The 21,229-nt window shown below is 40.1% G+C and overlaps 1 non-coding gene across 1 annotated transcript; it reads right to left on the bottom strand.

The window, feature by feature from the left end:
* Positions 1–8,999: 8,999 nt before the first annotated feature.
* LOC113422484 (uncharacterized) lies at positions 9,000–19,333 on the bottom strand. The gene is made up of 2 exons (XR_015746119.1): positions 19,004–19,333; positions 9,000–11,378 (listed from the first exon to the last, which is right to left on the bottom strand). It is a non-coding gene; the product is annotated as an uncharacterized LOC113422484 (transcript).
* Between the last annotated feature and the right edge of the window lie 1,896 nt (positions 19,334–21,229).

A 21,229-nucleotide genomic window follows, 5' to 3' on the forward strand; every position in this document is an offset into this window, starting at 1 on the left:
GGAGGACAGATGGGGAGGGGCAGCCATTCTTGGCCAAAGCAGCAGAACTAACTTCCTGCCGTTGCTTCTTCTCCGGTGGATAGATGCCGTAATGATCTTCTTGGGATGCAGAGGGAACAGCTTCCTGGTGATCCTTGCTCCCAGAATGTGCTGATGTACTGTTTTTGTGATGACAAATTGTATGTTCTAATTGGACACGACTGTATCTCTGAAATGACCTCTGCTCCGAAGTTCTTGCTTTGCAAACAAGCTCTCTCCACTCATGCCGGCAAACACCCCAAAGCAGGGCAGAGCAATAGGCCGCAGCCAGAATCAATTAGGCTTTTAGCAGCTCAGTTAATTTACACAAACTGAGAGTTAATTCTAATTCTGTCCCTTTATCGAACTCGACTTCAGCCCACCTCAATCTTCCTTAACCTTATCACCTCTCCCGATATATTGGACTACAACTCTCATAATGTTCATTTTACACAGTGTGGGAAGAAATATCCATCTGGTTGAGTTCCAAGTTGGGAGAAAGGTACTGGAGACAAAATGGATGCTGGAGGCTGATTGGAAAGAGGATCTATTTATTGATGAAGCGGAACCATCAAACAGCTGTGATTCTGGGCAGCTGACCACATGGAGTTGAGATGGGTGGGGTTCAGAGATGGTATTCAGCAGGTTCTGACCACTTCTGGAGAACCGGTAGCGGAAATTTTGAGTAGTTCGGAGAACTGGCAAATACCACCTCTGACTGGAGATTTTATAGTATCCTTCATCTGCCATGCCCACAGAACCGGTAATTAAAAAAAAAAATTGAATCCCACCACTGGTGGGGTTTATACCTTCTCTTGGGCTTTGCACTTGAGCTTCTTGTTCCTGTGCAAGAATATGTATTCTATTGGCTATTGTAAGGGTTATGTAGGGGTCATAGCTGAATCTATAGATTGTCTGAGCAATTCCTATTGTGGCTGAGGGCTAATCTTACCTTTGTTGGATCTTGGGTGGGGGTATTTACTTATGAATAAAGCTATCTAGCTCTTATCTCTTCAGTGCTGACATCTGTTGTGGGCTATTAAGAAAGGTGGGGGATGCTTTCTCTCTCTAAAAACATGTTTCCATTTCTTCCTTTGGGAAATATAATATTCTGCCTTTTTAATATTTCTCAAAATATTTTATTCTTCTAGGAGAAGGGTGGGTGCTACAACAGGAAGAAGCTTATTGGCTTATGAACTTCAATATATCAGGAAGGTGCCAAGTTGGTTATATTACAGGTTGTTCTCGTTTAGCAACCACAGTTGGGGTCCACAACTCAGTCATTAAGCAAACTGGTCACTATGTGCAACTGTACTGGTCTTATGATCTGACTTCAGCTTTCCTTTGCTTGACAGACCAGCAAAGGCTGTAAAAAGTTACTTTTTCATCACAGTCATAACTGTGAACAGTTGTTAAACAAGACAGATACTAAATGAGGACTACCTGTACTTTGAAGCTTCTCAACAGGGAAGCCATAATTTTAGTTCTTGCTAAATATTGAGAAGGTCCGTGTTAATTACTGCAACTGCTGCTTTAATAATAAACAATATAATTTGCATTGATACGCAGTCAAATGTAGCAGAAGCATATGGTTACATAAATCAAACTGTCAAGATTTAAAACCAGAGGAAATCGACCTATTTGCAATGAGAAAGTTTACCAGTTGCAATAATTATCCAACCTGAAAATAATGAAAATAAAAATCCCAAGTAATTGACAATCTCAGCAAATATGCTTCAAGTCTATTCCCTACCATATTTCCTTCCTATAACAACCATAGTATTAAAGGACATTTTTTCTCAAATCTCTACAGTGTTAAGTTTCACCAGACTGACATCTTCGGCAATTGTGTTAAATTAATGCTAATATAAATTATTCTCCCCATAATCCCTCTCCCAAAGGTATATCCCTATGTTATCTGTTTTAGATGACAGACCAATATTGAGGTTAAAGGATTAAGCAAAATGTAATTTCCTTCCAATCTTTGGGAAGGGTCCCTGGATGTTTCTTGAACCTGAGACCAATGCATACTTCAAAGACAGTTCTTCCAAAATTACTTTTCCTGCGGGGGTGAAGTAACAGGATGTGACCCTGTGTGCTTCAAAAAGCATAATTTAAATCAGGGGTGTCCAACCTTGGCAACTTTAAGATTTGTGGACTTCAACTTCCAGAATTCCTCAATTAGCCATGCTGGCTGGGGAATTCTGGGAGCTGAAGTCCACAAGTCTTAAAGTTGCCAAGGTTGGACCCTCTGACTTAAATCAAGAGTTGGGGGAAATGTTTTAGGTAAAGATCCAAAAGTATTATGAGCTGTCCTAAATGGTGTGGATTGTGGTGTATAAAAGTTAGTGAGGTCAAAAAGTAGACACTTTAAAAATAAAAGGAAAAATGCCTTTTTGAAATTGGAAATGTAATTCTTCCCATTTTTAAAAGCATTCACGAGGTTGAATAAAATATTTTGCTGCCTTTTGGCAGTGAACATTACTACTGCTACTACTGCTACTTCTACTATTACTGTACTACTACTACTGAATTTCTATGCTAACCTGGGGGCCTGGGCACCTATCCTGGAAGAGTGTTGTATGAGTCAATAGCACCATTCATTCCTATTATAATCCACCCATCTCTCTCTCTCTCTCCCTTTCTCTTTTTTTCCTTTTTCTTTTGTCTCTGTCAATCAAATGCTTTAAAATATGTCTTCCAAATGGCTATTTTTTTTGCAGTTGAGATAAAGAGCATATTCTTCTAATGAAGATCACTTTTGCTCTTTCATTGGTCAAATCTACTTACTTGAAGAATGTTAGGAAATTACCATAAATACAGGTAATCCTTGACTTACGACCATTCAAAGTTATAACACACCTACTAAAGGGGACTATGACCTGGATCTGACATTCCACTGATGCCTCCACCCCCCAAACTTACAAGAAATTGTAGCTGTACTTTTGGGGCACTTTGCAACACAGCTGCCAAGCTATTTGTGGCAACCTGCAATTGTAGAGAATGTTAACCACATTTTATGAAGGTTTTGCCAAAACCTAGCACATACTTCTGATTTTCAGCAAAACCATGCCATAGCGAACAATGGGTTTGTGTAATGACTGGGCCGTTCAATTAATGACTATGGTGCTCCTATGACCACTGCACTCACTTAATAACTGCTGCAAAAAAAAAACCCCATCTAATTGAGTTAATTGGTGCTTTTTTTATAACTGTCATCACTTCAATGGGCAGCTGCATTACAATTGTAACTCAAGGACTAGCTGTGTAGCTTTTCTGTTAGTGCTTACATGACCTTTACTGCTTTACTGTACGAATGACAATAGTCCTAGAGAAATGCAGGTCTTATTTTATTTCCACATTTCCACATGTTTCCGTTCTCTCTATCTTACCTGAACATTGGGCTTGATTTGCAAAAAACATAGTTGAAGGTAGCAGTGCAAAACCTTAAAGCCTTGTTCCATACCTTTCTCTCTCTCTCTTTTTTTTTAAAAAAATATTTTTGTTCTGCTTGACAAATGATCTATTGAAATTCCAGATGGTTTAGAAACTCTTCTGCATTATGTCAAGATGGTCCACCAGAAGGAAGAGAGGGGAAGGTGTTTGGTTTGGCAGCTTAAAAAAGAAAATTGTTTCCCCCACCCACCCATACCTCTTTGCGAAAGTGGTGGGGTCAATTTTCCAAAAGGAACAATTGAAACGGATGCCAGATCCTCGCCTTGGTTTCTCCCTCTGCAGAGCAGGTGCTAAGACAGAAGGGCTGCCAAGGAGGATGTTAAGAATTGCACAAGATGACATGAAGTCAAACCTGGGATGTTTGACGTATTGTAGCAGAAAGGAATAGAGTATTTCTTTGACAATAAGAAGTAACACCATTAAGATGGTTGTGTTGGATGACTCTACAGGGAGCCTCCAGCAGTTGTCTATACAGGTAGCCTTAAATCCACAATTGAGCCTGGAATTAATGGTCATAAGTCATGCTGATTATTAAACAGGTCATCGTGAAGGGGGACGGAGGGAGGGAGGGAGGAAAGAGGGAAGGAAGGATGGCGGAGAGGGAGGCAGGGGAGGGACGAAGGGAAGGCAGGAAGAGGGAAGAAAGAACGGAAAGAAGGAAGGGAGGGAGGAAGGGAGGGAAGGAGGGAGCAAGCAAGGGAGGGAAGGAGGGAGGGAGGGAAAAGGGGAGGGAGGAAAGAGAGGGAGAGATGAAAGAAGGGAGGGAGGGAGGGAGGGAGGGAGGGAGGAGCTTTCCTATGCTCCCCTACCAGATTCCCCCACAGAAACTCAATGGAGGCACTGGAAATCAAAATTTGCTCTTGCTCCCATCTTTTTACCCATCTTTGGTCATTCTGTTTCTTTGTTTAGGTAAGGAAAGCTTGTTCAAATGATGACAGAACGGGATACTGGTTGACTAGTCATCCCTAAGAGCCATCAAGCCTCTATAGATGAAATAGCCTTGAGTTCCATTTTGCCTTTTACTCCATCATGATCTGATTTCATTGCACCCACAGAAAAAAGGAGGTCCTAACCCTGCTATATAGGGCTTTAGTCAGATCCCATTTGTTCTTTGTGGACCATAGCAAACAGCAGTGAAAATCATTTCAGTACCAACCCATCTATCATTTGAATCCTTCATAAAGTCCTATGCGCCCACCACCCTCAATCCCCAAAATTAGTGATGCTCCAGAGCATTATACGAGAAAGATGGCAGGTGAAAATTTAGAAGCAAAAATGAATTAAAAATATATTAGAAGTTGCAAAGAAAATATTCTACAGGGCAGCCTTGTCTACACAAGGACGGAGGAGAAAAAGAAAAAAAAATCTCAGATATATTTTAGGGAATAAAGTCTTCAGGGGAACTTTAAAAAACATTGCAGATGTTATGTATGCTTTCTGACAAAGGAGCACTCCCTGTTCTAAGGTGATAATAGTTAAAACATATATCACATCAAAACTAGGCAAGCACGCTCTCACTTCTGATCTACATTTTCTGAAAATATATGCAAATAGAAGTTTGTTTATAAACCATAAAACCATAAAATACATAGAGATATCTTTTTTCAGGTGAATTTTCTGCACTAAATTAACGCATAGAGGAAATACAGTTTTAGATATCCCAGAAGTGAGGGGACTTATATCACCTTTGCCGGTGCTAAATAGTAACTAGGAATTATTCAAAAGTCCATATAATTGCTTCTCTGAAGATTTGCCAGAAGCCATACTTCCCAGTATTTTGAAAAAAATGAAATAAAAATATTTCCCTTGAGTTTTTTTTCAAAAATGCAGTCTAACTTTCCGCATGTTTATCAAGAAATTGTGCTTATTCCCAGGCACTTATTTTTCAGTACATGCCATATATCATTCCAATTCTACGATTGAATTATAGGTGATGTTTAAGTCACATATTCCCTCTTCCCCAATTTTTAAATTTTGTAAAATGTAGACATGGCAATTGATACAGATAAGGGGCTGATTTTTTTATTCTAAAACCAAATCCCCTTCTGGGGTCCCCTGTCCCCCCTACCAAATAACTATTTTTTTAACCCAGAGAGGAACTAAATCCCCAAGCAGTGCAAAATCACAGTAGATCTGGCGATATCGGTAACATCTCTCAGACATGCACCAGATGCCTGGAGCAGATTTACAAATTTTTATTGCTGTATTTTCTAAGCGGATGGTATGCCTGTGCGTATGAGTGAGCATGCATTCGTGCATTTTGATTCCTGCTTTTGCAAGTATGATTCTTAACACCCTTCTAGCCTCTCTTGCTTATCTTTCTCTCTATTAGACCTGACAGAAACTGTATTTATTTATTTATTTTGCTCTGGATAGCTCTGTTATCTGATTAAAAATAGCTAGAAACCTTAAAATCGCCTCAGAATGTTATTATCAATGCTTCAGAATTATTTGGAGTCTAGCAATACATAATGGAATATATCTTTTCTAGTTATACATATACATATACATTTACACATATACATATACATAAACATACACACACACACACACACACGTATATATATATATATATATATATATATATATATATATATATATATATATATATATATATATATATATATATATATATATATGGCATATTTTGAATTAGACCTAGAATGCTGTTAACAAACAGTTCATTGGTTTATAGCAACAATTGAAGCATGATCTGAATGTAATATAAACCCAAGTCTTTTTTTTTTAATGACATATGACACAGTAATTGGCACGCTTTGTGAATGAGCAAGGAATATCATTTTGTAATTTAGGGAAATCTGCTAAAATTGCAGATGGTTCCAAAACATGTCATTCAGAAAATATTTGTGGAATAATCAGAGTTTCGTGTTATTTTTTTGGTGCAGTTTGAAGATGAGAAATACTGAGAACAGGTTTTCAAAGGTTGTTGATTGCTTCACCCCTATTTTTGCAGGCAGAATAAAGAGGCTTGTGATGCATTAAAAAATACCAATTTATTAAGCATCAACATCTTGAATGATCCTTTTTAGCAGCAGATATGTTAGTCTCTTCCAGCCAAACAACTTGACTATCTGTTGATTAAAATAATTACTCCTGCTAATGGGTGGAATGAATGTTTCTTCAAATTTCAGTTGCTCTCCATTCCTTGTTCTTTGAATTTTAAATTCAGCACACTCACATCAATCTGAGATTCTTTTTTAAATTTGCACAAACAATGGATATAATATGGATGTACGATTTTGATACTTTTTCCTGGTCTTTATAATTGTCCCTAATATAGTGAGTTTGTGCATTGTTTTTGTAACCCACATATTTATTTAAAATATTTTGAATTTTTGAATTTGCACAAACAATGGATATAATATGGATGTATGATTTTGATACTTTTTCCTGGTCTTTATAATTGTCCCTAATATAATGAGTTTGTGCATTGTTTTTGTAACCCACATATTTATTTAAAATATTTTCATATTTTAGAGAGTTTGATAATTAGAAAACTACTTGACAAAATTTGGAGTGAATTTCAGTAGTATTTTGGTTCATGCATTAGTTAAAACTAAATAAGCGTGCACCATGGATATTTGTTTTTTCCCTGCAACAATACCACATTGATTATGATGCAAGCCTTCCTCCCCCTTCATACTTGTGTTGTTGCATTGGAAAAACAGATTTGTTTCACACATCAAAATGTGTGTCTTATGTGTCCTCCATCCCCAGGCACTTAAATGTATATATTGGAAATTCTTTTACATTGTAATATTATGATTCTAGGAGAGGAGAACCAAGCAAGACATGGAATTCTTTTAGACAAGTGTTGGTGTTTTTAAATAACTATGAAGGACTGTTTCATTGAACTGCTTTTGGGGTGCCTTATATTCCCTTAAATCACCTTGGAAATGGGAAATTAAACAATAGGTCAAAAAGAATCAAGAATATGGTACAAACATCACCACTCTTTTGCATGCAGAGCCAGTTTATTTTATTTTATTTATTTATTTTATTTGTCAATCGCTTACAAGATAATAGGTATAAGGATAAACATGATTATGAATACAAGAAATGAGTACGTATAAGAAAAATAGAAGAGACAATAGGACAGGGACGGTAGGCATTTTGGTGCACTTTGGTCTAGTGGTCTAAGAGTGGTAGACCATGAGTTCAAGTCTTACTTTAGCCATGAAAGCCAGCTGAGTGATTTTGGGTCTGTCACACTCTCTCAGTCCATCCCATTGTGAGAGGGATCTTGAAGTCCTAATGAATAATCACCTAAGTATCAGCCAGCAGTGTGCAGTGGCAATCAAAAGAGCCAACGGAATCCTAGGAGGATAGAATCAAGATTGCGTGAAATATTACTCCTGCTTTATAAAGCCTTAGAAAGACCACAGTTAGAATACTGCATCCAGTTTTGATCACCATATTATAAAAAAGAGACTTTTTTGAGACTCTGGAAAGAATGTAGAAAAGAGCAACAAAGATTATTAGAAGACTGGAGGCTAAAACATATGAAGTACAGTTACAGGAATTGGGTATGTCTAGTCTAGTGAAGAGAAAGATTAGGGGTGATAACAAGCAGGGTTCCAGTATTTGAGGGGCTGCCTGAAAGAAGACAGGGTCAACCTATTTTCCAAAAGACCAGAAGGCAAGACAAGAAACAGTGGATGGAAATTTAATCAAGGGGAGAAATAACTTAGAACTAAGGAGAAACTTCCTAACAGAACAATTAACCAGTGGAACGGCTTGCTTTCAGAAGTTGCAGATGCTTCATCACTGGAGGCTTTTAAGAAGAGACTGGACAGCCATTCATCTGAAATGGTGTAGGGTCTCCTGCTTGAGCAGGGGTTGGGCTAAAAGACCTCTAAGGTCCCTTCCAACTCAATTATTCTATTACCTCCCAAGGGTTGTTGTTGTGGAGAAAATAGGAAAAGGAAGATGTGTTGGATATGTTGGCCACCTTGAATTATTTATAAAAATAATAAAGGTGATATACAAATAAATACATGGATAAATATGAGAGGCTCATATTTATGAAATGTGAGGCTCTGATCACATACTTGCGGCTGCCACAGATCTCCTCTTGCTTTGACAGCACCGTATTTTTTGCAAGAGGGCTGGGTCTTCTTTGGTTGCCCTGCACAGGAGAATGGAGCTGGAAAGCAGATTAGTGGGGTGGGGAGGGAATGTGGATTTTGCAGTAACCTTCCCCCTGGAGTAGGGAGGGAATGGAGATTTTATAGTGTCCTTCCCCTGCCACGCCCACCAAGCTACACCAACAGAACTGGTAGTAAAATTTTTGGAATCCCACCACTGGGTTTAACTCTTTACTTCTGGTACTCTGCTTGGCATCGCATTGCATCCTCAGACATGTGCTGCTGCAACAGAGTAATGCAAATTGGGTCTATCTATATATGCTAACAGATAAATTCAATTTGTTTGTCTCAGCCCAGTCCAACAGTGTTCATTTTATCCTGCAAAATTTGGGCCAATAATCACGCTGAGAGGAAAAGTGAGGTTTAATCATTTATTTCTGCACAGGAATAAAGATGGATGCTTGGGACCCAGAAACAAATCAAGCATGGCTGCTGACATTCGACAAGTTGTGTTTATAGCATAAAACCTGTATTTCCAGAAATACCAGAAATGACGAAACTTGCCCATTGTTCGGCCTGCAAAAACTGCAGAGGCTTTCCTCAAGCCTCTGGGAGGCTGAAAAAGGCCTCAAACAGGCCGAAAATCAGCTGGGAAGTGCAGTGCAGGTAAGGGGGCAGAGCGAGGGGAGGCGGGGATTGCACACACATGCGCAGGGGGTGTGGGGGGGAGCTGCATGCATTGCCTTCTGGGTGCTGGCATGTGAGTGCATGCACAATTTTTGGCACAGGAGACCAAAAAGGTTAGTCACCACTGGCCTAAGAGGTCCTCTCTCCCTGGCCATCTAGGAGAGGATAAGAGATATAGTTTGGCACATCTGTAGGATATCAGACTGGATAACAAAGTTTTATTGTATCCTAATTTTTTTTTAATGTAAAGCTTAAAAGCACCAGCTTGGAACTTTAGTTTACTTTGAGCAATTCATTACAAAATCTTAAAGCCTGCAAAAAAAAAAAAAAAAAGGTATGCAATCAACAATTATTCCCGTGGTACAATTAATGGTTTTAAAAACAATCAGTTTTGTTAGTTGTGGCTCATTTGATGGATAATACAAGCTTGTATAGTCAACATTTGGTCTCCTGAGAATCAGAATATTGAGGAAATACAATAGTGGACAAAGAAATGGTAGGAAAGAATGTTTAAAGAAAGTCTTGCCAAGAAGAAGATTCATATGAGAAAATTTTAGTGTGATGGCACCGTCAAAGGCGGAGGGGGAGAGATAATTTGTGGAGAATCCCGGAGCAGCTGCTCCTCCACCCGGATGCACCGGCCTACCATGGACTGGAGGAGCTGCTCCGGGATGACCAAAGGGCCAGTCTTGTAACTACTGCAGCTCTGGAATATGGGATCAACTTTCCCACCAATGTCAGCAAGCCACCATCAGTCAAAATTCATATTAATGGTCCACAAGATTTAAAATTATGAGTTTGGTGGTCCCTGAGGTCCCAAAGGTTGGTGACCCCTGATCTACTCCAACCTCACCCCTCATCCAAGCAGGAGACCCTATACCGACAGGTGGCAGTCCAGTCTCTTCTTGAAAGCCTCCAGTGATGAAGCTCCCACAACTTCTGAAGGCAACTTCTGTTCCATTGGTTGTTCTCCATATTTCCAGGTTAAATCTCTCCTTGATCAGTTTCGATCCATTATTTCTTATTTGGCCTTCAGGTGCTTTGGAAAATAGCTTGACCCCCTCCCCTCTGTGGCAGCCCCTCAAATATTGGAATATTGCTATGTCTCTCTTGGTCCTTCTCTTCACCACACTAGCCATGCCCAGTTTCTTCATATGTTTTAGCCTTCAGTCCCCTAATCATTTTTGTAGGCAGTTGAATTTGGTAAGGATAGATGATTTGAGTCAAATGGCCAGGCTCAAATTATCCTACTCTGAACACACAATGAGAAATCCCAGCTTTCTGGGGAAGGCAGTATGGTGGAATGACAGAAGACCAATGAAGACCAAATGGTGGAATGACAGACCAATGAAGGAGAGTATTTGCAGCTCAGGTTTGAAATGAGGAGTCCTTGGTGCTTCTGTGAGCTTGGTTGTTTTCTTGCAGACATTTCATTACCTAACTGGGTAACATCATCAGTGCTAGTCCTAATGATCATTGCCAGCACTGATGATGTTACCTAGTTTGGATAATGAAACGTCTGGAAAAAAAGCAATCAAGCTCAGAGAGCACCAAGGACCCCACAAGGAAAAAAAAAAAAAGAAGACAACAAGCAGCAAGATGGATGGATTAGTTGAAGCGGTGATGGCTGCTTCATTGGAGGAACTGAATAGCCATGGAGGAACCACCTGGAGAAGATCTGTGTGATCATTAATTATGTATAACAACTTGATGGCACATAATAATTTCCTTGGTTCATCTCTCAGTTGTGAGTTAGAACAAAATGGCAACCTTTCCCCTGTTTTTAAGGATTTGAAGGCCACGAACTTGAAATTCTGCCATGGTAGAACTTGAAGAAAGCTTTGGATCCATCCAGATTGAGTTGCTTGAAGAAGAGGGTCTTCAAAGGGTTTGAAATTGTGGACATCTTGGTGGGCAGTTTTTGATATTCAATTAATGGAACATGGTTGAAGCAGAGATCTTGGAAACAGAGTTATGTACCGGTAGTAGAAGTCAAAGACTCTAATTGATGGAAGAAGAAGAATGATGTAGAACTTCTTTATTTTTTATTTAGCAGATCTATTACAGCCACCCCAGGACTCTGGATGATTTATACTTCATTCTTGGGTCCTAAAGGAAAAAGCAAAAATATTTTACATCCAGTAGAACAAAGGATTCAGTACAGGTAGCCCTCGACTTATAAAAGTCGAGGTAGTGACCATTTGAAGTCACAATGGCAAAAAAAAGAAGAAAGGTGACTCCTGATCCTTTTTCACATTTAGAACCGTTGCTGCAACCCCATGATCACAAGATCAAAATTCAGACACTCGGCAACTGTTTCATACTTATGACCGTTGTATGTCCCAGAGTCACGTGATCACCTTTTGCGCCCATCTGACAAGCGAAGTCAATGGGGATTCACTTAACAACCATGTGACTCGCTTATCAGCTGAAGTGATTCACTTAACAACTGTGGCAGGAAAGGTTGTAAAATGGGACAAAACTAACAACTGTCTCACTTAGCAGCAGAAATTTGAGACTCAAAAGTGGTCATAAGTCGAGGACTGCCTGTAATCATACTTTAAAAATAAATGCAGATAAAATAAAACTCATTGTGACAGGGTAGGGATGGATAATTTGTGGAGGAATAGAGCTTTCAATAGAGATAGTCCTTGACTTACAACAGTTCATTTAGTGACTGTTCGAAGTTAAAATGGCACTGAAAAAAGTGACTTATGACTGTTTTTCATACTTATGCCTGTTGCAGCATCCCCATGGTCACGTGATTTACATTCAGATGCTTGACCATTGACTCATATTTATGACGGTTGTAGCATCCTGGGGTTGTGCGATCCCATTTTGCGATCTTCTGACAAGCAAAGTCAGCGGGGAAACCAGATTCCACTGAACAATCATGTTCCTAATTTAACGACTGTGGCAAGAAAAGTCGTAAATTTCTCACTTAGCAACATGGTGGTCGTAAGTCGAGGACTACCTGCACTCAAGCTAAAAAAGAAAACAAAAAGAGCAATATGTGTTCTTTCCGACAGCCCTCATTCAAATAAGCAACGATCAACACAATTGGATAAACAATCTGGCAGAAAACAATACTCCAAAGAATCACCAACTCCTTGGAGTTTTTGGGGAGAAACCAGCAGGTCATGAAAGCCAGGTTTCATCTAAATTTGTTCTAAGCGAGATGTGTTGCAAGCAGTGGTGGGATTCAAATTTTTTTACTACCGCTTCTGTGGACGTGGCTTGGTGGGTGTGGCAGGGGAAGGTTACTGCAACACCCCCATTCCCTCCCCACCTCACTAGCCTGCTTTCCACTAGCTCCGTTGGCAGGGAATAGATGTGGGCAGGCCAGAGGTGGTATTTGCTGGTCCTCCGAACTACTCAACATTTCTGCTACTGGTTCTCCAGAACTGGTCAGAACCTGGTGAATACCACCTCGGGTTGCAAGTGAGAAGATAGGGCAAGTAAACAGCCATGCCGGTTGGATTCATAGCTACTGATGGAGATGTCAAGCAACTTGCCAGCTTTTCTTGAGTGGGTGCTGAAATGGCACCCAGGTGTCTATTATTGTGGTGATAAGAGCAGCAAAACATGTTTTATTTCTCTGCTCTTATTGTGTCCTCTGAGTATTGACCAAGGACTTTGTTCAGGACAAAGGACAACCTGGATCAGGAAGAACCCAGGGAGAAATTTGAGCCAATTAGTCCTGTGGAAGTAAACAGATCCCCCCTGTTGTGGTTACATCTACCTGCAAAGCTGGCTGAGGAATTCTGGGAGTTGAAGTCCACACATCTTAAAGTTGCTAAGGTTGGAGACCCTGGTACTGCTCATATCTAGTTGGTTGAAATGCCCTGGGAGGGGACATGCAGATGGATATACACAGGGGTTCCTGCTTTTTTAAGAGGTTTTTTTTTTTTACCAGCTCTTAAAGAGGCAGGGGCCTGTCCCCTCTGCAACCCCCCCCCCACCCCTTGCTGGAGCCTATTAATCAAGTCAGCTTTCCATCAATCTTTCCATTTTAGGGCAGGTGGTTGAAAGGATGTCACCCTACAGTTCCAGGGGACTTTGGGGGAAGTAGATTATCTTTCCCCCTTTCTGTGAGGCTTCAGGTTGGATGATGGTATACTAAGATAGCTTTGGTTGCCTTACAGGTAGTCCTTGACTTACAACCACAATTGAGCCCAGAAATTAGGTTGCTAAGTAAGAAATTTGTGAAGTGAGTTTTGTTCCTTTTTAAGACTTTTCTTGCCACATCTGTTAAATGAATCAGTGCAGTGGTTAAATTAGTAACAAAGGTTGTTAAGTGAATCTGGCTTCCCCATTGACTTTGCTGGTCAGAAGGTTGCAAAAGGGGATCATGTGACCCCAGGACACTGCAACCGTCATAAATGCGAGTCAGTTGTCAAGCATCTGAATGTAAATCATGTGACCATGGGGATGCTGCAACGGTCATAAGTGTGAAAAATGGTTATAAGTAACTTTTTTCAGTGTTGTAACTTTGAATGGTCACTAAATGAACTGTTGTAAGTTAAGGACTATCTGTATTTGATGTCCTTTGATGCAGAGGTATCCAACCTTGGCAACTTTAAGCCTGGAGGACTTCAATTCCCAGAATTCTGGGAGCTGAAGTCCACCAGGCTTAAAGTTGCCAAGGTTGGAGACCCCTGCAGTTTGATGGGCTTGGGATGGGTGGAGTGAATTTATTTTGACTCTCCTTAACCTCTCCAATGACTTTGATACCTTTTGACCTTGATATGTATGTATGTATGTATGTATGTATGTATGTATGTATGTATGTATGTATATATATATGTATGGTATGTATGTATGTATGTATGTATGTATGTATGTATGTATGGTATGTATGTATGGTATGGTATGGTATGGTATGTATGGTATGTATGTATGTATGTATGGTATGTATGTATGTATGGTATGGTATGGTATGTATGTATGTATTTATGTATGTATGTATGTATGGTATGGTATGGTATGTATGTATGTATTTATGTATGTATGTATGTATGGTATGTATGTATGTATTTATGTATGTATGTATGTATGTATGGTATGTATGTATGTATGTATGGTATGGTATGGTATGGTATGGTATGTATGTATGTATGTATGGTATGTATGTATGTATGTATGGTATGGTATGGTATGGTATGTATGTATGTATGTATGGTATGTATGTATGTATGTATTTATGTATGTATGTATGGTATGTATTGTATGTATGTATGTATGGTATGGTATGGTATGTATGTATGTATGTATGTATGGTATGTATGTATGTATGTATGTATGGTATGGTATGGTATGGTATGGTATGGTATGTATGTATGTATTTATGTATGTATGTTTGTATGGTATGTATGTATGTATGTATGGTATGTATGTATGTATGTATGGTATGTATGTATGTATGTATGGTATGTATGGTAAGTATGTATGTATGTATGGTATGGTATGGTATGGTATGGTTATGTATGTATGTATTTATGTATGTATGTTTGTATGGTATGTATGGTATGTATGTATGTATGTATGGTATGGTATGTATGTATGGTATGTATGTATGTATGGTATGGTATGGTATGTATGTATGTATAGAATTATATGGCCACCCACTCATTTTCAGTGACTCTAGTTGGCTTGCAAAAAATAACCCAATACAGGTAGTCCTCAACTTAGAACTGTTCATTTAGTGACCATTCAAAGTTACAACAGCACCGATTCGTGGTGGTGCTTCTGTCGAAGACGGACCAGAGACTGCAATTGTGCGTGGCTTTGATCCATGCTTACCTTATTGGAAGGATTGCTATGGGACCGGAACCATCTGACCCACCTCTTAAGGGTGGGGAAAGAGGGGGAGACCACCAGCTGGGTTGAGGGGAGCCACATGTCCCCTCCCTGGCTAGTTATACTCCCCTGGAAGACAGGGAGAAAGGACAGTTTAATGGTTGCCCTGAAGACGGGAAGTTGCCGGGACCTAAGTGTGTGCTGGAGCGGTGAAGTGGTGAGCAGTGTGTAACCAGTTAAAAGAACTTGAATTTACTTTTAATGACCCCGAGAAGCAGAAAGAAAGAGTTCTCGCATAAGAACATGACAGCAGCGAACGGAAAATAAGAGGAAAATATAAGGTAAATAAAAACCGGAGTATAAAAGAGCTACAATGAAACTAGAGACTGAATTTGGAATTATATATACAATTTGACATTAGTTAGGCATTGGACAGAACGCTGGACTTGCCTGGAATTGATTATAATTTAAAAAGCCAATGGTAGAAATGGTTGAAAATTAACAATATATTTGAAAAGAGGAAATAAAAGATCTTTGAAAAGTGGAATGCAATATAGAGCATCATCTAATGGTTAAAGATTTTTTTTTTCATGACTTTATGGAAAATTACTGGTCTTATAAATGTGTGAACGAAAAGATATGAGATAAAAGACTATAACATAACAAAAAACCCGGGAACCTAAAAAAAAGCGGGGGAAATGGTAACAAGAGGATAAATGAATACAATATTTTGGGACTGTTGAGCGTTGATTGCGACAAAGAGATAGGAGGATTAATACGGGAGATAGAGACAAACGGAGACTTTTGGCAAGGATTGCAATAAAAAACTTGAATAACTCAATTGATTTTTAAAAAAATGGAAGAAATAAGCAAAGAATTCAAGTCGGAATTGCAAATTGTGAGAGGAATGTTAAAAGAAAGAAGGGGATTATTGGCTATACTGGCAAAAATAATAATGGCAATGCAGCCCGCAGAAGAACAAAGGAAACCCAGAGAGGAGGAGTTAAAGGAAGAGAAAAGTGACTCAAGTGAACATGGAGAACAAGTGACATTGCCAAAAGACATTAAAAAAAATTAAAATTGTGACATTGATGACAGAGGTAATAAATAAAAGAGAAAACCTTCCCAGGATTAAACAAAAGAAGAAGAAATCGTAGAAGAAGAAACTTCAAAAAAGAGAACAGGAAAGGCCGGGGGAAAGATAGGTGACTGGCAGATGGAAATAAAAATAATGTTAGAGGAAAAACAAGGGATAAAGAAGAAAGATTTGGAAAACCTAGAAAAGAGAAAGTTGGTTAAAACTAAGAGAAATGACAAGGCAGAGAGATTTAGTGATAAGGGTTAAAATGGTATAAAAGGGGGATAGTGCAGTGATGGCTAACCTTTTCAGCTTGGTGTGTCGAAAATCGGAAAAAGTGTAGCCTTCCTCGGTCGTGTGTCACTTCAAGAAATATCAATAATTTGGTTTATGACAGACTGGGCTGGGGTGATCACACAGGGCTGTGAAACTCGCCTCCCTGGTCTCAGGGCTGCAGGTGCAGGATGTGGGGATCGGAAGGCCACCTTACAGGGCTGTGAACCTCATGGATCTCCTTTCCTCCTGTAGCGTTCCTGAGGTAATGAAACTGACAAACCTCAGTTTATGGCGGTTAAAACTGGTTCTCTGCTGCAAAGATCTTGCGGCAGCGGTGACACCACGCCTCCACACAACAAGCAGGGAGCAGGGATTGGAGCAGAGAACAGGCAGCCTCTAAATGTGCAGGTTTTCCCCACACCAACAGGCGTGTCAGTCAAAGTGCCTCGGCATGTCACGAGTGACACGCGTGTCATAGGTTAGCCATCACTGGGATAGTGTATTTTGGTATTTTTTATTAGAAATTTAGAATGGGGAGATTTGAAGCTTAAAATGTATTGGGAACTACCCTAAGAGTATTACATAACTATATATGAGAAAAGTGAAGATGGAGTGAGAGATATTAAGAGGGTTTTATTATTATTAATCAGTTTTTTTATTTATACGCATATCCTAAAATATGAAATTGAGTATTTAAATATAATTAGGACAACAGAGATAAACTGGATGAAAATATGGTATGATTAAAAAGTGTGACTTATATAAACTTTATAGATTAAAATTGATTAAAGGGAAGTAAAAAGAGAAAATCAATTTTCTGTTTTTCTTCTTTTTTGATTTATACATGAACTAGAAAATATAATTGATTAAACAAAGGATATGAGAAAATAAAAATTATGATGAATTAGAAGAGATCATATTGGAATGTTAAATATTTATAATGAGAATACTATACTATAATTAAAATAGGGGAATGCTTATTTAAATTACATGGGTAAATTTTGGTTATGTGGAAATAAAGAAAAAATATGAAATGGATATGTGAATATTGCTGGTATAAATATAAGATATATTGTAGATTGGGGAATATACCATGTGGATCCTAAACATAGTAATTTTACTTTATTTTTACTCTTTTTTATTATTTACTATATATTGGTCTTGAGAAAGTTAATGAAGATAATAATGTATAATGTAAAATAAAATAGGTGGTAAGCTGAAAATGGAAATAATAGGGGATAAAAAATTGAAAAAACCTGCTGAATACCACCTCTGTTCTGGATCCTGCCAGATGTACCTTCAACATTCCCTCCCTCCCTTTCTGGTTGGTTAAGTAGATGTAACTGGGAAGAGATGGTCCTTCAGATAACCTGACCTCAAGCCATGTAGGGTTTTAGAAATAGCAATAGCACTTGGGTTTATAAACTGTTTTACAGAGCTTTAGAGCCCTCTCTAAGCAGTTTACAGAGTCAGCATATTGTCCCCAACAATTGGGGTCCTCATTTTGCTGACCTCGGAAGGATGGATGGCTGACTCAACCTTGAGCCCCATCAGGATCCAACTCCTGGAGTTAACAGGGAGTTAGCCCTGCAGTACTGCATTCTAATCACCGAGTCACCAAGGTTCTTTCAAGGCGACAACCAGCATCTTGAATTGTACCTGGAAGAAAACTGGCAGCCAATGCAGCTCTGGGAGGAGAAGTGACATGTGCACACTTGTATCAGCAAAAAAAAAACAGTACAAGCCACTGCATTTTGAACCAATTAGAGCAGAGTTCCCCAAACTTTCCGGCTTTGTGGCCCATGGGGTGGGACGGGATAGTTCCATGCCAGTGGTGGTCCAACCTGTGCATGCAGCTCTATCGCTCGTGCCAATGAAGCGTGCACGCTCACCATTCGCGCAAATGGAGCACACATGCGCTCGACTGCTGCCAGTATGGATGTGCATGTACACTCGCCTGCCACTTCCATGGATTGGTTTCAAACTGCTTAAGGCCCAGTAATGGGCTATGGCCCAGGGGGTTGGGGACCCCTGAATTAGAGCTTCTGGATGCTTTTCAAGAGCAGCCCCATGTAGAGCATGTTGGCATTAGCCAAGACAGGAGGTGACCAGGACTTGAGTGACTGCGAGCAGGTATTCTTGCAAACTTAAGCTTGGGCTGAGGCCCAGTCCATCTGAGGCTTACTAGGTTAGAGAAGAACCCCCTATGAGCTGCGGTGGCACAGTGGTTACATTTGGCAGTTCGAATCTCACCAGGCTCAAGGTTGACTCAGCCTTCCATCCTAAAATGAGGACCCAGATTATTGAGGGCTGTAAAGCTCTGTGAAGCGGTATATAAATCTAAGTGCTATTGCTATAGCTAACTCTTCCTACTGCCAGGAGTTTCATCCTGAGCGGCTCAAGGTTGACTCAGCCTTCCATCCTTCCGAGGTGGGTAAAATGAGGACCCGGATTGTTGGGGGCAAGAGGCCGACTCTGTAAACCGCTTAGAGAGGGCTGTAAAAGCACTGGGAAGCGGTATGTAAGTCTAAGTGCCATTGCTATTGCTATGGTGGCTGAAACCGCTCATCCCACGTGCTACCTCTTTCTAGACGGCTCTGAGAAGCCTCTGAGCTTGAGGCTTGCAGTTGCTGGCCATCAACACCGCGGCGGCCACCTCCACGGCGTAGTCCTCGTTGTAGAAACTGACCAGGAGGTCGCTCAGATCTAGCGCGTCCGCCTTCTGCAGCCGCCCTCGGGGGATATTGTTGTAGCTCGGCTTGACCTGGTAGTCGTGGAGGTTCGCCTTGAATTTTCGGAGCTCGTCCTCCGTCAAGTCCTCCAGGACATTTCCGATGGTGGAACGGACGCTCTCGGCCATCGCACTTCTCCTGGACAATAGCGGGCGGCTGAATTTCAGGGAAAAAAAAAAAAAAAGGAAGTGGCTGTGTTTGCGCGCCCGCGCGCCCCGGAGGCGCAAAGTGCAGATTTTCGAAAGTGGGAGGACTTGATCGAAGGGCGTCGAGCGTTACTTTCGCCTTTCGCTTTCTCCTTTGTCGCTTGGGGGGCGGCGGCGGGATTTCAGGAGGGTCCCGCGGAGTTTAAGGACTCAGACGTGCAGTTTTGGCGACCCTTGAATTTTTCAGGACAGGAGAGCGCGAGTGGTTGGTATTTGCAGCACCTCGTTTGGCGTGACGTGGCATCTTCGGATGTGTGAGGCTAACAACGGAGAAATGCAAATTGTGCCTCTCTCTATAAGCACGAACCAAACAAATTCTCAACCTCCCTGGCCAGAGAGGTGTCGTTTCCTACATCTGTGGGATACCTGACTGGATAAAGTAGATGTAATGTCTCTTTAAGCAACTTTAAAGCACTAGCTTGGAACTTCAAGGCACAGGTAGTCCTCGACTCATAACAGTTCATTTAGTGACCATTCGAAGTTACAGTGACACTTAGAAAGTAATTTATGGCCATTTTTCATACTTACAATGGTTGCAGCATCCCCATAGGCACATGATCAAAATTCATTGACCATTGACTCATATTTATGACGGTTGCAGTCATATGATTCCTCCTTTTTGCAACCTGACAAGCAAAGTCAATGGGGAAGACATATTTACTTAATGATCATGTTACTAACTTAACTGCAGTGATTCACTTAACAACTGTGGCAGGAAAGGTTGTAAAATGGGACAGTCTTCACTTAGCAAATGTCTCAGTTAGCAATGGAAATGTTGGTCTCAATTGTTGTAAGCCAGGGACTACCTATACTTTGAACAATTCACTACAAAATTTAAAAGCAATTGTCATGCAAACAAGTGTTCTCTTGGTACAATTAATGTCTTTAAAAGCAATCAGTTTTATTAGCTGTGACTCATGGAGGTATAAAATATAAATGTTCAAGTAGAAAGCAATACCCTAATCTAGCAATTAGCAAGAAGGACACCTCAGCCCTGCCAACACTGGCAGGGAAAGTTACTGTATATAAACAAGAAACTTCATATCCACTAGCAAGGAAGATGTTACCTAATTTGGTAATGAAGCATCAGCAAGCAAGAAAAACCAAGTTCATAGAGCACCAAGGATAGCAGTAAAGCAATTAGGGAAAAAAACAACTGGTTCCAGCCATTATAAACAAATGAGTACCTCATATAACAAAACCTATAGAAAAGAAGACGTATATCATACATAAAGAAAATCATACACACTATAACAGAATAACAGAGTTGGAAGGGACCTTGGAGGTCTTCTAGTCCAACCCCATGCTCAAGCAGGAGGTCTATACCATCCCAGACAAGTTCAGAAGCTTCTTGAAAACTTCCAGTGATGATGCATCCACAACTTTTGAAGGCAAGGTATTCCACTGATTAAATTTTCTCACTGCTAGGAAATTTCTCCATAGTTCTTGATTAGTTTCTATCCTTTCTTCTTATCTTGCTTTCTGGTGCTTTGGAGAATAGATTGACCCCCCACCCCACTTCTTTGTACAAATATTGGAACACTATTATCATGTCATCTCTAGTCGTTCCTTTCGCTCGATTAGATTGTAGGAAGTTAGCACCCAACCCTCTCCTAGAAAATTGAAATATCCTGGGAAATATTAAAAGGGCAGAATATTTCCCCTAAAAAGAGTAGAAACTCAGAAGCAGAAACTCAACTCAGAAGTAGAAGCTCACCCCCACCTTTGTTAATGGGTGGGCCATTAAGGCCTGGCCCAGAATACTTTACATAACAAAGATCTCCAGGTAAAGCTACAGCAATTGCCCAAAGCCCTTTCAGTGCATCATCATCCAGCAAGGCTCAACCAAGCCTGGGACTCAGGGCAGCC

Source organism: Notechis scutatus, chromosome Z (assembly GCF_049901735.1).
Source record: "Notechis scutatus isolate UNSWTSFEM ecotype Mainland chromosome Z, rNotScu1.2, whole genome shotgun sequence".
In the NCBI taxonomy this organism is placed as follows: domain Eukaryota; kingdom Metazoa; phylum Chordata; class Lepidosauria; order Squamata; family Elapidae; genus Notechis; species Notechis scutatus.